This window comes from Sphaeramia orbicularis, chromosome 19 (genome assembly GCF_902148855.1).
Source record: "Sphaeramia orbicularis chromosome 19, fSphaOr1.1, whole genome shotgun sequence".
In the NCBI taxonomy this organism is placed as follows: Eukaryota; Metazoa; Chordata; class Actinopteri; order Kurtiformes; family Apogonidae; genus Sphaeramia; species Sphaeramia orbicularis.
Genome location: NC_043975.1, coordinates 51,287,517 through 51,301,708, shown reverse-complemented (window position 1 = coordinate 51,301,708; position 14,192 = coordinate 51,287,517). Strand labels below are relative to the sequence as shown.

At 37.5% G+C, this 14,192-nt stretch overlaps 1 protein-coding gene across 1 annotated transcript in view; it reads right to left on the bottom strand.

Moving 5' to 3' along the window:
• pkd1b (polycystic kidney disease 1b) overlaps positions 1-14,192 on the bottom strand; it is a 120,994-nt gene that overhangs the window by 61,728 nt on the left and 45,074 nt on the right.

Sequence of the window (14,192 nt, the reverse complement as noted above, 5' to 3'; positions counted from 1 at the left end):
CAAACTGGACTGAATTTAATACAGACATTTCGGTTATTCATATTTGTTCAGGTTATCCACATTTTAGTGTTACAGGAGAGTTTGGAAATGTCAATATTTTTATAATTTAATGTTATTTTTTGGACTAAAACAAGGGGAAAAAATTAAGTTGTTAATTCAAGATTTTTGTGACTTAACTGAAGATTTTTTTTACTTAATTGAAGATTTTTTTTTTTTTTGCTTAATTGAAGATTTTTTTTTTACTTAATTGGAGATTTTCTTTTTTTTGGCTTAATTCAAAATTTGTTTTTACTTAATTGAAGATTTTTTTGTCTTAATTCAAGATCTTTTGCTAAATTTGAGATTTTTTTTTACTTAATTGAAGAATTTTTTTTTTTTACTTAATTGAAGATTTTTTTTTTTTTTTGGCTTAATTCAAGATTTTTTTCCTTAATTCAAGCTAATGTGTTTTTTGCTTAATTCAGTTCAAGACTGTAGAATTTTTGCACTTGGTAAAAACATCCCAGGGGCCGAACTGGACCCTTTGGTGGGACACATTTGGCCCCCGGGACACATGTTTGACACCCCTGATGTAGATGTGCATTAAACCTCAGATTAAAGTTGAGGGTTATAATATCAGAAACAGAGAAAACTGAAGAAAAAGTGACTTTCCCAGTCAAATCTCTCATTATCTGATCATAAACCCAGTCTGTCCATCCACTGTCATTGATCCAACTCCATGGGTTTGACTGGTGGATCAGTGTTGTAGACCAGGCCTGTCAAACTCATGTTAGTTCAGTTCCACATTCAGCTAAATATGATCTGCAGTGGACCCAACCAGGAAAAACAGAATAATATAGAAATAATGTCAACTCCAAACTTTTCTCTATATTTTAGAGTGAAAAAAGTCAAATTAAATAATGAAAATGTGTACATCTACATACTGTGCTTTCAAACAATGTGAATAACATGAACAAACTCAAAAATAACAATATTCTGCCTCAGTTTATCATTTCCACATGTTCATTAGAACTTACATAACTTTCAGAATACAACCTATGGTGCAAAACCACGCCCTCCTCTGGCACTCGTACCAGTCCTCAATGCGATGCAACTTCTGCTCAAACAGTGTCAAGGTGGAAATGTGAGAAATTCAATGTTTTTCTGTGTTTGAACACAAACCAGGTTGTTTTGTAGCTTACCACCAGAGAAAATGTGCTTCTAATGCTCAAACAGCATTACTGCTGTTGCACAGTCATACAGGCACAGATGAACTGAAGTCAAACATGTAGAGATGTCACGTTTCAAAGTTTCATAAAATATGTGTCCAATACTCTGTTTTAGATGTTTAATTCTTTAGAAATTTGTATTTTATTTATTTTTGTCTACTTATTGAGGTATTTGTATGAAATTATATACTTTAACCATTTACTGAAATCTTGACCATTTGGTAGAGGTCAGTATATTTTAAAAACCACAGGGTCTGTTGAAAAGAAAAAAAAAAAAAAAAATCATTGATTGTTGTTATTATTCACCCAAGAGAACAAGAAATGCAAACAAACATTTTTTCATGAAGTTTTTCTTGGTGGGTTAGTTAAAGGGTTAAGGAGATGTGAACTGTGACATCTATCTATCTATCTATCTATCTATCTATCTATCTATCTATCTATCTATCTATCTATCTATCTATCTATCTATCTATCTATCTATCTATCTATCTATCTATCTATCTATCTATCTATCTATCTATCTATCTATCTATCTTGTCCATTTTCTTGCCTGTTTTGTTCTCATTTAGTTAATTTTTCACTCATTTTGCTGTTTATTTGTTGTCTTTACCCATTTTAATGATTATGTTTGTTTATTTCGGTCACACTTTTTTCTTATTTTGTTAACTTTTATTAATTAATCTAGCATTTTTTTCCCCCCATTATCTATTTATCTATAGCAACAAAATGTTAATATTACCAATTTGTTCATTCTGCTACTGATTTGTGTTCATTTTCTCCATTTTCTTGCCGATTTTGTTCAGTTTTTGTCTCGTTTTGTTCATTTTTCACTAACTTTGCTGCTTATTTTTTTGTCTTTACTCATTTGATGCTTATGTTTGTCCATTTTGGCAACTTTATTCTTTATTCTTGCCTATTTGTTCCTTTTTAAATTAATTTTGTCTCATTTTGTTAATTTTTCACTCATTTTGCTTCTTATTTGTTGTCTTTACCCATTTTGATGATTATATTTATTTATTTCGGTCACACTTTTTCCTTATTTTGTTAACTTTCAGTAATTAATCTAGCAAACCCCCCCCCCCCCCCCCCCCATTATCTATCTATCTATAGCAACAAAATGTTAATATTACCAATTTGTTCATTGTGCTACTGATCTGTGTTCATTTTTCTCCATTTTCTTGCAGATTTTGTTCAGTTTTTGTCTCATTTTGTACATTTTTCACTAACTTTGCTGCTTCCGTCCGTCTGTCTGTCCGTCCCTCTATCTCTATCTATCTATCTATCTATCTATCTATCTATCTATCTATCTATCTATCTATCTATCTATCTATCTATCTATCTATCTATCTATCTATCTATCTATACAACAGCCCAGCCTACTTCTAGAACATGTATGTGATGGATGTACGTTTCAACAGGAGTAAACATGGATCATCTTACACGATGCCAGGACTTCTTTCTCCACGGTGCCATTTTTCACATTCTCCACAGAGAGCCAATCATTCAGCAGGAAGAAGAACATGTGGTCGGTCTGCGGGTCCCACACCACCACATGCTTCACGTACCAGGACGGGTCCAAACCTACGTTTACAGTTTCACATTTAGAACACGATCCCACATCAGGGGCGGTCACATTTCCACGTTTACGGCGTACCTGTGTTGTCGTGCCAGATCCGGATTTTCCAGACCTCCCCCAGGTTGTCATCTGTCTCCAGGTGAAACTGGTCCAGGCCGCCGCGTTGAAAAGCGCCGTCCCTCTGCAGATGGCGAGGGCCGCTCTTATTCACACCGTACAGGCTGATGCCAACGTGTGCTGTGGTGCCTGGGGGGTCAAAGCACGGACGTGAAATTACATTCAAAATGCAAAGCGTTTGATTGTCTTCTCTGTAGAATGAAAATCTGAATGAAGAAATTTAACCCATAAAGACCCAAACATCCATCACTGACCAAAAATATCTACTGATCTAAAATGTTTTACATCTGTTGAGCCACTAATCCTATCTATACATGTTAATATTTGGTGTCAAATACAGTTTGTCAGCTTTTCATCGTCATCACATACACTGTAAAAAATGACTGCAGAATTAACACCAAAACGTTGTAAAATTGCAACATAAAAAAACTGTAAGTGACAATACAATGCAAAGCTGTTTATTTGAAAAGATTTTTGTGTTAACAATTGAATCAAATAGCTGTAGTTTTTACAGGAAGAGTATGTGAACAAAACCAGATTAGTATGTAGAAATGATGGATTTGTATTGTTTTTAGAAAATAAAACTGGTACATTTAAATACACTGTGGTGCTGTTACCAACCATAATGTGAAATAACAGCATATTTGCTGATATATATATATGAAAATAAACTGTATATTTCTGTGGGGTGACTTTGTTGTGATACTGGGCTCTATAAATAAAACTGATTGAAATTAATTGAATTCACAAGTAAAACTCATGGATTTGGATCAGTTACAGTGAATGGACACATTGGGTTGTGTTCAGTTAATGAGAGATTGACTGAAAAAGACACTTTTTTGGCAGTTTTCTCTGTTTTTAATATAATAACCCTCAACTCCAGCTTGAGCTTTTATGAACGTCTTCATGATCAGTAAATTAAATACAGGAAAATATGTGACTTCTACTGATAAAATAGACAATAGAGAGGATAATGTTATAAATAAAGAGTGATAAATCTCTCGTCTTAGAGACAAAATTTCATTTAGGAACTGACATTAAAACAGCACTGGGTCTTTATGGGTTTAGATGTATAAGAATAGAAAGAAATAATTTAACTAGAAATTAAAAGAAACAAAATAAAGTGGCATTCAGAATGGCATACAAAAGTGAGATGAGCATAAAATATGAAACATCTAAACTGCTATTACTGACAGAAAAATATATATTACATAAATGTATAATATCTAGGTCAGGGGTGTCAAACATGCGTCCCCAGGGTCCAAATGCAATCCCGCCAAAGGGTCCAGTTCGACCCCTGGGAGGTTTTTGCCGAGAGCAAAAAAAAAAATAGCTTGAATTAAGGAAAAAAATCTTTAATTAAGCCAAAAAAAATCTCAAATTTAGCAAAAAAAATCTTGAATTAAGCAAAAAAAACAAAAATCTTGAATTAAGCCAAACAAAATCTAGAATTAACAAATTTTTTTTTTCTTTGTTTTAGAGCAAAGAATAACATTAAATTCTGAAAATAGTGATATTTCCAAACTCTCCTGTACCAATAAATGTGACTAACCTGAACAAATGTGCCCAACCTGAAATGTCTGTATTAAATTCAGTCCAGTTTGAACTCTTTTCTTCCTGTTCCTCAGTGTTTAGTGTCTTTGGAGATCTGATCCAGAATGCACATGGACTAATGAGAAGTGGAAGAAGAAGACTGAGAAAATTACACTAAATTTTCTTGTTTTTTAATTTAAATTTCATTTTTTCAGGGTTTTTTTTTTATTTTTATTTTTTTAAATAGTTTATAAAAGTAAGTATTTTCATAATTTAATGTTTTTTGTTTTTTTTTACACTAAAACAAAGACAAAAATCTGGAGTTGTCATTATTTATATATTATTCTGTTCTTATTTTTCTGGTCCGGTCCACTGCAGATCAATTTAACTGAATATGGAACTGAACTAACATGAGTTTGACAGCCCTGGGTCTAGGTAACTGTGCAAACTGTCAGTAGTAAATGGTTTATAACATGTTTAAAACTGCCCCAGATAAAGAAGTTCTTCAAAAGTATTTCCACTGACAGAAACAGTTCCCTTCTGGAAAGAAATATGAGTTGAAAAAGTGCCATCTGATAGCTTTAGTGTCCATGTGTCCTTATCTGACCTGCTCCTCGTCTCCAGCCTGTTTTGACCAGGACTCTGTAGGTGTACAGGCCCGGTCCGCCCGCACAGCGGGACCTGGCTCAGTCTCACACCGTCCAAGTGGTCCAGTTTGTGGGCGATAAGCCCCAGCAGCAAATGAAGCAGAACCAGGACACCACACACAATCCCCACCACCATGTTCCTCACAGGACCTCCTGACTGAGGAGATAAGAGATGAGCAAAGGCAAAGGAACAGGCTTATTACAGATAAACACAGCTAAGAAAAAAAACAACACTGGACCTGGAAAAATAAAAACACAGGCTAGAAGAGGAAAGTGTTTATATTCAGCCGCACAGGAGACGAGCAAAGTGTTTCTGCAAAAACAGGAATTCAACCAGACTTTCATCATCCTGTTCACACTGAATTTGAAGTCATTTTGAATGGATTCAATTTTTTATGATTCAAATTAACACTACTTTCAGAATGAAAATGAAGTCAAATGGAGTGTTTATTTTTGTTCCTTTCATGGTGTTAATTTAACTCTGTTTGAGTTAAAGGACAAACTCTGACAGTGTCAATAATAAACCCATATGGGTTCATTTAACCCCAGGTGGGTCCGATTCTGAAGGGCGGCTGTGGCTCAGGTTGGTAGAGCGGGTCATCCAGTGACCAAAGGGTCAGCGGTTCCAATCCTGGCTCTGACTGTGCATGTGTCGAAGGGTCCTTGGGCAAGGCACTGATGTCACTGTATGAGTGTGAATGTGAGGAGTTGTAAAGCACTTTGGGCACCATGAGGTGGTAGAAATGCACTATATAAGTTCAGTCCATTTATGAACTCTAGTGAGTGTTGTAGTTAAATCAGTCAGTGTTAACTCAGGTTTCTGAGTTTAACTCTCAATTTAACTCTGTAAAGTGTGGACCTATATAAACTCTGAAAAGAGTTAAAATCAACTCTGTGGGAGTTAATTCAACTCTCCAGTTTTTGCTGTGTAGACACAACATGTCAGTCACTCCATCAGCTAATGCTAAGGAAAGCACATGTTTTTACAGGTGCACAGCTCTTGTTTAAACAACCTGCACTGTTGGGCTAGCATGTCTGGACCACAAACCCCCCCCCCCCCAAGTTCAATTCTGGTTTTTCTGCTCTAGGCTCTTTACCACATCTACTTTCTAAAGATGTAAAATTAGATCTTTTATGTAGAATCGGACCTCTGCTCTAAGTTCAGCACAGACAGGTGTGAGTTCACCTAAACCACACACACACACACACACACACACACACACACACACACACACACACGAACCAAACCTGACACTGACCGTACCTCTAAAATAAAAATACAAGATACAGTTGGAAAATAGAACTCAGAATCCATGTGTTTCCATGACAACTGTTCTTCCTGGTTTAATCTGAATAAATGTTAGATCCTATTTCAGATGCCCATGTAAACACCTTATTCCAGTTAAAAAAAGAATAGTTCAGATTAAATTTAAACCCGATTAAAGTCACTGGTTTAATTCCCTTTTAATTCCAGTCTAAATTCTTCCTGGGACTCAGAAACCTTCTGAGTTAAAAAGCCAACTCAGGCACAGTGTTAAATAATTGATCCAACTCTCCAGTTCTTTCTGTGTACAGTACAAATGCATGTGTTAAAATGGAGGGTATTAAAGGAACCATTCATACAAAAAATAATATAAAGTCATACAGTATTTGTGGTTAATCACTTATATGTATGAGTTTTGGGGATGGATTATATGTTATTGGTGTCTTGCAGTTTGTGTGGTGTCCTACCGGTGGTAATAAGAGCACAGCCCCAGGGTGCAGGACACAGCGGCTCCAAACCTGGTCAGGTGCTGGCTTCGACAGTGGGCTGTGTGGAGCGTGCTGCCCTCCAGTGGACGCAGACCTTCACTGCTCCAGCGTCTCTGCTCCTCATTGTAGAACTGACACAGATAACTGAAGACGCACAGGGACACCTGGACCGGACCGCCTGAGACCAGGACCTGGGTCAGACCCACGGACACAGGTCTGGATGTCCTGTTCAATCTGTCCAAGGACATGAACATCCACAGAGGGTTAGGCCATTACTCCAATGGAAAAGACTGTTTCCACTACCACTACTACATCTGCACATTTTATACACTTTACATGTTTCAAATCTTAGTCTTTCATACAGTATATCTCCAATTTGCACAGATTTTTCGATTGCACACTTTTATAGTTTATACTTTTTAAAAAGATTTGTCTGTATCTTATTGTGTTGTTATTTAGATGTAAGTGCAGTGTGACTGGCAGAGACCACCTGCAATTTATACACGACTGGTGTAATGACAAAAAGACTATTCTATTCTATTCTATTCTATCGCAGCTGTAGTGTCAGTAGAACCTCTCAGACTCACAGTGCAGACAGGTAGATGGTTTTTTTCCACCCAGGCGTCTGCAGCAGACAGACACAGGGACCAGTCTGTCACCATGGAATTATGGGATGCATTCTCCTCTGGCCATGTGCTGTGGACTTCTACTCTGACAGATCCCACACTCACCACAGCGGCTCCTACAGATGCATAGTGCAGGTGGACAAAAACAGCCTTTTGGAGAAATCATCAATAATTCATGTCATATCTCACAGATAAACAGTGTGGTTCATGAATAAACTGGTGGGTGATGTGATCGATCCTAAGCCATTTAAAGTCCATTGAGTAGCATTATTGAAAGAGGGCTGTGTAAAAAACGAAGATATGTTTACCTCTCCCATGAATTATGTGATGAACCTTCAATGTATTTACAGTCATGAACAAAAGGTACACTGAAGAACAATGCTAAGCATTTTCAAAGTTCTTATGCAACCCTTTTTGCATAATAAGTCCATTTTTAGCCACAACTGAATTGTCTCCATGTATAAAACTAAGTCATTCAAACTAGCTCCACCACCAGCAGAAATTATATTATTGTATTATATGATAATATAATACAATAATACTGTTACAAAAATAATTCTTCTGGATTCATTTTCAGAAATGTTGTCACATAGTGCATTGTGGGATGGCGACCAAGCGGAAGTGGTTTCTCACAGATTCAGCGAGAAAAATGAGCCAGATGGCGACAACCTACAATGACAGAGGCCACCAGGCTTGTTTTAAAGATGAGTCTAGTCGGTGGATGGAGGTAAAGGCAACATTTGGGTTCAGCACTGTCAAGAGACGTAAAATTTTGGCTGCATAGAATTCCCATTCCCACAATGCACTTCACAACATTTCCCAGAAGGCCCGAGTCCCGTTTGGGTCTGTTCTGTAAATAAGTGGACTGTGTTTATGATGGAGTCATCTACGAAGCTGTTCACTGTGAGGGAAGTGATTTTGGTGCGAAAGCACGGAAAGACTAATGGATTAGTGGTAATTAGGATATCACTGGGGTTTACAAATTAAAAAAAAAAATTGTGATGAAAGTCATACGCTACTTTTAGTGAATGGTTTTGATCTACTGTAGACTGAAATCCCAAATCCAAACTCTTTTGTAATTTAATCTATATGTGAAAAACTGGACAGTAAAAACAGGACTCTGCCATACCTGGGACCTGGCTGAAGTTGAAGGAGATGTATAAACCTGCATTTCTGTCGAGTCCGTCCACATCTTTGACTGTAAGTTCAGGCGTCCTTCATTAGGGATGGTCACAGTAAGACATGTCCTGTTTGTGTCCTCACCTGACCTTTGACCTCCGCTCTGTCCCATATAATATTTGTTGGGTAGGGTGACCCTAATGGTCTCTTCAGGATTTAGGTCTTGAATGGGGATGGCTTGACCCTGAGGTGTGGTGAGCTCCATGGCAACCAGAGCGGTTGAAATGGGAGGGTCAGCCGCTGTTAGCAGTGGGTTGGACCAGAGGGCTTCACTCAGAGCGTACAACACCTGCACCACCTCAGCACTCTGACTCTGCAAGTGATCCGTGAAGGAAACAGGGATAAAAAAGGGACAGAGGTCAGAGTTATCCAATCTGTCTGTGAACGATGACGGAGAGGGACTGGATGTTTGCCGGTCGGACCGATGGACCGCTGAGTGCAAAGAAGGTCTGAAGGTCGGCCATGGAAACCAACGGTGCTGATGTAAGGAGTGGAGATGGACAGAGGTCTGTTCGGAACATGTGAAGGCATCAGCGAGCGCATGAGGGCTGAGGTCTGGCCCAGCGCCGACAGGGACAGCGCAGAAGCCGAGGAGTCTGGGTAAGACGTGGAAACACTGACAGACTCAGACACAGCGGCCAAGGTGTTACCTACAGGAAAAGACCGACAACGTTCACCTGGGCTCAGTCATAGTCGCTTTTCCATTGACCGTCAAATTGCGTGAATACATTTTTGCATAAAAGTTTGCCTGATAGAAAAATGACAATTTCACAAAAACTCTCGTTTTCCACTGAAAAGTTTGTGTGCTAGCAAGAGGCGGTTTTTCAGGCGTAGCAAAATTGGTATAATGCGCAAAACTGCAATGGAAAGACCGCTTTGTGCAACTAGAGTTAGTTGAACAAAAAAAAAAACATGTTGATGGATGTCAAAAACAAGTGAAGAAGAGTCTTAAAATAAACATGACATGGTATGTGTGGACACACGAGGAAACTGAACCATTTTTGATTTAGTACGGGATAGAGTACTATAGAGAACAGAGCAGGGGTGTCAACATGAGGCCCAGGGGCCAAACCGGCCCGCCAAAGGGTCCAGTCCGGCCCATGGGACGAATTTGCAAAGCCCAAAAATTACACTTAAGATATTAACAATCAAAATGTCAAACTTGTTTTAGTTCAGGTTCCACATACAGAACATGTGATCTCAACTAAAATAATAGCATAATAACCTGTAAATAAGGACTCCAATGTTCTTAGTTTAATGTGAAAACATTACACCTATAATAATGATAACTCCAAATTTTTCTCTTTGTTTTAGTGTAAAAACATACATTAAATTATGAAAATATTAACATTACAAACTTTCCTTTAACAATAAAATGTGAAAAACCTGAAATTTTAAAGTGAGATTTTAACATTATTTTCCTGTTATTAATATTGTGTGTCTTGTAAATCCATCCGTAATATGCATGTATAAGAGGGAAGTTGAGGTGTAATATTATTAAAATTGCACTTATTTTTCTAAAGAAATGTCAGTTTTTTCAGGTTATTCACAATCGTTTGTAAATTGTACATATTTTCATAATTTAATTTCATTTGCACTAAAACAAAGAGAAAAATGTGGAGTTGTCATTATTTACAGGTTATTATGCTGTTGTTTTACTGCTCCGACCCACTGGAGGTCAGTTTGGGCTGAATGTGGAACTGAACTAAAGTGAGTTTGACACCCCTGTTATAGAGTATTATAGATCTGTAAAATCAGTGTGATATTTGTGTTTGTCACCATGTTATGGAATGACTTCTCATGAAATCTTGCAATAATAAATAAACAAATCATCGCATTTATAATTTAATGGAAAAACTGACATAACACACTTCTGTTTTTTCAACATTTAGTAAATATCGGTAAACTTTTGCACATGTCCAATGGAAAAGCGACTGCTGTCAACATCATACGTCAGCTCTGAACAGTGGAACTCACCTATAATGTTAAGAATATTCCATCCAGTTTCAACGGCTGACAGAGCATCTGTGCTTGAATGCTTTTGTATGACCTGGATCATCTTCTCCACTGCTTCCAGAACCTTCTTCTGACAGTCTTACACACCAACTCACTGGGAACCGCCTGGAAAAACACAGGACAGTCCAACAATTTAGCTGTAACTAGGGCTGGACGATAAAGTAACACAGATATGACACAACAATAGGGATGTAACGATTACCGGTATAATGATAAACTGTGGTAAAATCACAGACGGTTAGTATTACCATTTAAATTCTAATTCTCATGATAACTGTGTTTGATTATCGCATTTTTCCAGAGAAAACACCTATGTAAAGATCTGCTTTTATGTCAAACATTTGAGTATAGTTTTAATTTATTACAATTTTAATTTTATATTCCTAATATTTGGAACCAATATTCACTTTTAAAGTCTGTGAAAAGGTTCATTAAGCATCTGTGTGTTATTTATGCAAGAAATTATATACATTTTTCAAATTGGATTTTTTTTTTTTTTTTGTCTTTTGTCCTTTTGTGTTTTTATAGTAGGTTAAAATGAAAAAATAATAGACAGATGATATAGATGAAGTTGTGCTGAAAAAACAGATCCCAAACATGGGTATAGTAAACATTTGTTTCTATAGTATATAAAGGCCAAATCAAAAGCACTGAAAAACAGACAGAATAGACTCAGACCACTAAGGGTTAATATTTGAATGTTTCTGCCAAGAGAAAATACATCGTGCCAATTATTTCATTTATTATTATTTTTTTTTTAATACAACTTGGTTAAATTATTTCAGTGTGTGTATCAGTACTTTTTGAACATTTTGAGCACAATTTCAACACTACTGCGATAATAATGATAACTGTGATAATTTTTGGTCACAGTAACCGTGATATGAAATTTTCCTATCGTTCCATCCCTACGCAACAATGATCATTATTACAATGTGCATTTTTCTTGTTATACCTATTTGATTCATGCACACTTTGACACTGAACAAAAGTTTTTTAAGATGCTCAATTATGATCTTTCTTTTGAATACACTACCTCTAGACCACAGGTGTCAAACATGCGGCCCGGGGGCCAACTCCGGCCCACCAAGGGTCCAGTCCGGCCCTGGGATGAATTTGTGAAATGCAAAAATAGATATTAAGAAATGAACAATCCTTTAGTTCAGGTTCCACATTCAGACCAATTCAATCTCCAGTGTGTCAAACCAGTCAAATACTATCATAATAATCTATAAATACTCACAACTCCACATTTTTCTCTTTGTAAATGTAAATATTTCATGTATTTACACTAAAACAAAGTATAATTTCACAAAAATGCAAATAATCTGAACAAATTTGAAAAACCTTTAATGTCTTAAGAAAAATAAGTGCAATTTTAACAATATTCTGCCCGATACTAAATGTTTAGTGTGTTTGCAGATCCACTGTGATGTGTACGTTATAATGCACATGTGGAAATGATAAACTGAGGCAGAATACTGTTAAAATTACACTGATTTTTTCAGTTTGTTCATGTTATTCACATTGTTTGAAAGGACAGTTTGTAGATGTAAACATTTTCATTGTTTAATTTATTTTTTTCACTGTAAAATATAGAGAAAAGTTTGGAGTTGATACTTCTATATTATTCTGTTATTATTTTCCTGGTTCGGCCCACTGCAGATCAAATTTAGCTGAATGTGGAACTGAACTAACATGAGTTGACAGAACCGATCTAGACTTCTGAAATGATCCACTAAACATGCGTTCCAGGGCCAAAACCGGCCCCCGGGACGCATGTTTGACACCTGTGACCTAAAGTAAGCAGTGCCTACTCACAGTGGACTGCACCAAAGCTGAGCCTATTTGATCAACATCCTTCAGAGAAGAAACTGAGAGGGAGGCCAGAGCTCGGGTCACATTTCCCCGAATCTCCATTCTGTCATGAAGCTCCTGAATGTTCCGTCCAGACTCAACCTGTGAGCAGATCAGTCATCAGTCCATTATGTGGGACCCTTTGTTCTACATGTTTGTTAAACACAGACATAAACAGGTGAACGAAGGCTCAGACTGAACCTGGTTGAGGTAACTCGTCAGGGCGATGGAGTAGGGGATGATCTCCTGAGGGTTGCCATGTTGGACTAAAGTCCATAGTTCGGTCCGACTCTTGTTGTGAAGCCACGGACCGGTGTCCTCATCATGTGTGGGATTTTCAACCATCAGCGTTCTGAACAGTTGTGGAGCAGAGATAAAACAGAGCTGAGTTCAAATAAATGTCCAACTATGCGTAAAAAAACCCAAAACCTCATACTGGTTTAAGAACTTGAGCCAGGCTGGTGGTTCTCACAGATATTTAAAAGTTGCATCGAAAAAGAGAGGTAAAAGATAAAAACACTAAATCTGAATTAAGAATGGAGAAATAAGCATGTCTACAGATGTATGAACACTTAAAATGAGAAAATAACTCTTCTAAATAATTCTTCTAAATCTAAGTTTTTATTTTTTTTTATCTTGGTAAGAACCAAATAATTTGCAGTGTGTTTATGTCAGTCCTGTTGGCTGTCTACCTGTTTAGAGCCATGACCTTCGCCCCCAGATGGTCTTCTACCAGCAGGAAAACTGTGATGACTGACAGCCCCTGTTTTTGTCCTGGACTTCCTACTGGAACCACGCTGCCAAATGTTGACCTGGTGCCCCTGAGCAGAGACATTCAGCAACACATGAATAAGCTGCACATATACAACTATGACAACATTTCATTTGTAAGTGGGTATTTAATGTTAATGTGTACTGCAGGTAACCTGCTGGAGGTATACCGGCTGTTTTGAGATAGTTTAGGTAAGTAGTAGGTAAATACTGTAAGTGGATGATTCATTCTAATATGTTTGTGTGAGTTCAGTTAAGTCATAATTTTAGTTAAGGTGATGATATATGATTTAAGCTGCTGCTGTTTACATGACAGACACATGTCCTTGAGTGTGTAATACCAGAGGTTTGGTGAACATCCCCAAAACTGATGTGATGTGAGTATTTTCATTTTAAATAAGGTAAAGTATTTGTTAAAATACAGGGCAATGCAAACACTGTATTGTGCATTTACATTACCATATATTAGCTACTGTGTGGAAGTCTGCAGTGGAAGCTCAGCTTCTCCTAAAATGACTCCCATTAAATGCTCAAATCTGTTCAGTTGTTTTCATTTCATTGACTCCAAATGTGTTGGAACACGTTCATCTCTCAGACCAGTTGGTTCAGAATCAGTTTGATCCCAGATCAGTGGACTGGATGTTGTTCACTTCTCCTCCGTTCCCGTGTCTGTGTTTGTTCATTCCATCTCTGCTCAGTGCATTTGTCCGTAGACGCTCAGCGTCCATGCACTTCAATGGGACTGAGTGGAACTGCTTTGAACTGACTCTAAACTGGACGATAATTGGATAAATGACACCATGTTGTCCCGCCCCCAGACGCTCGGCGTCTCTGGGGGTGAATGGAGCTGTGGGCGGAGCTCGGCCGGGCTGGACGCCAGGCTTCCACGTGCTGATTGGAGGATGGGTCA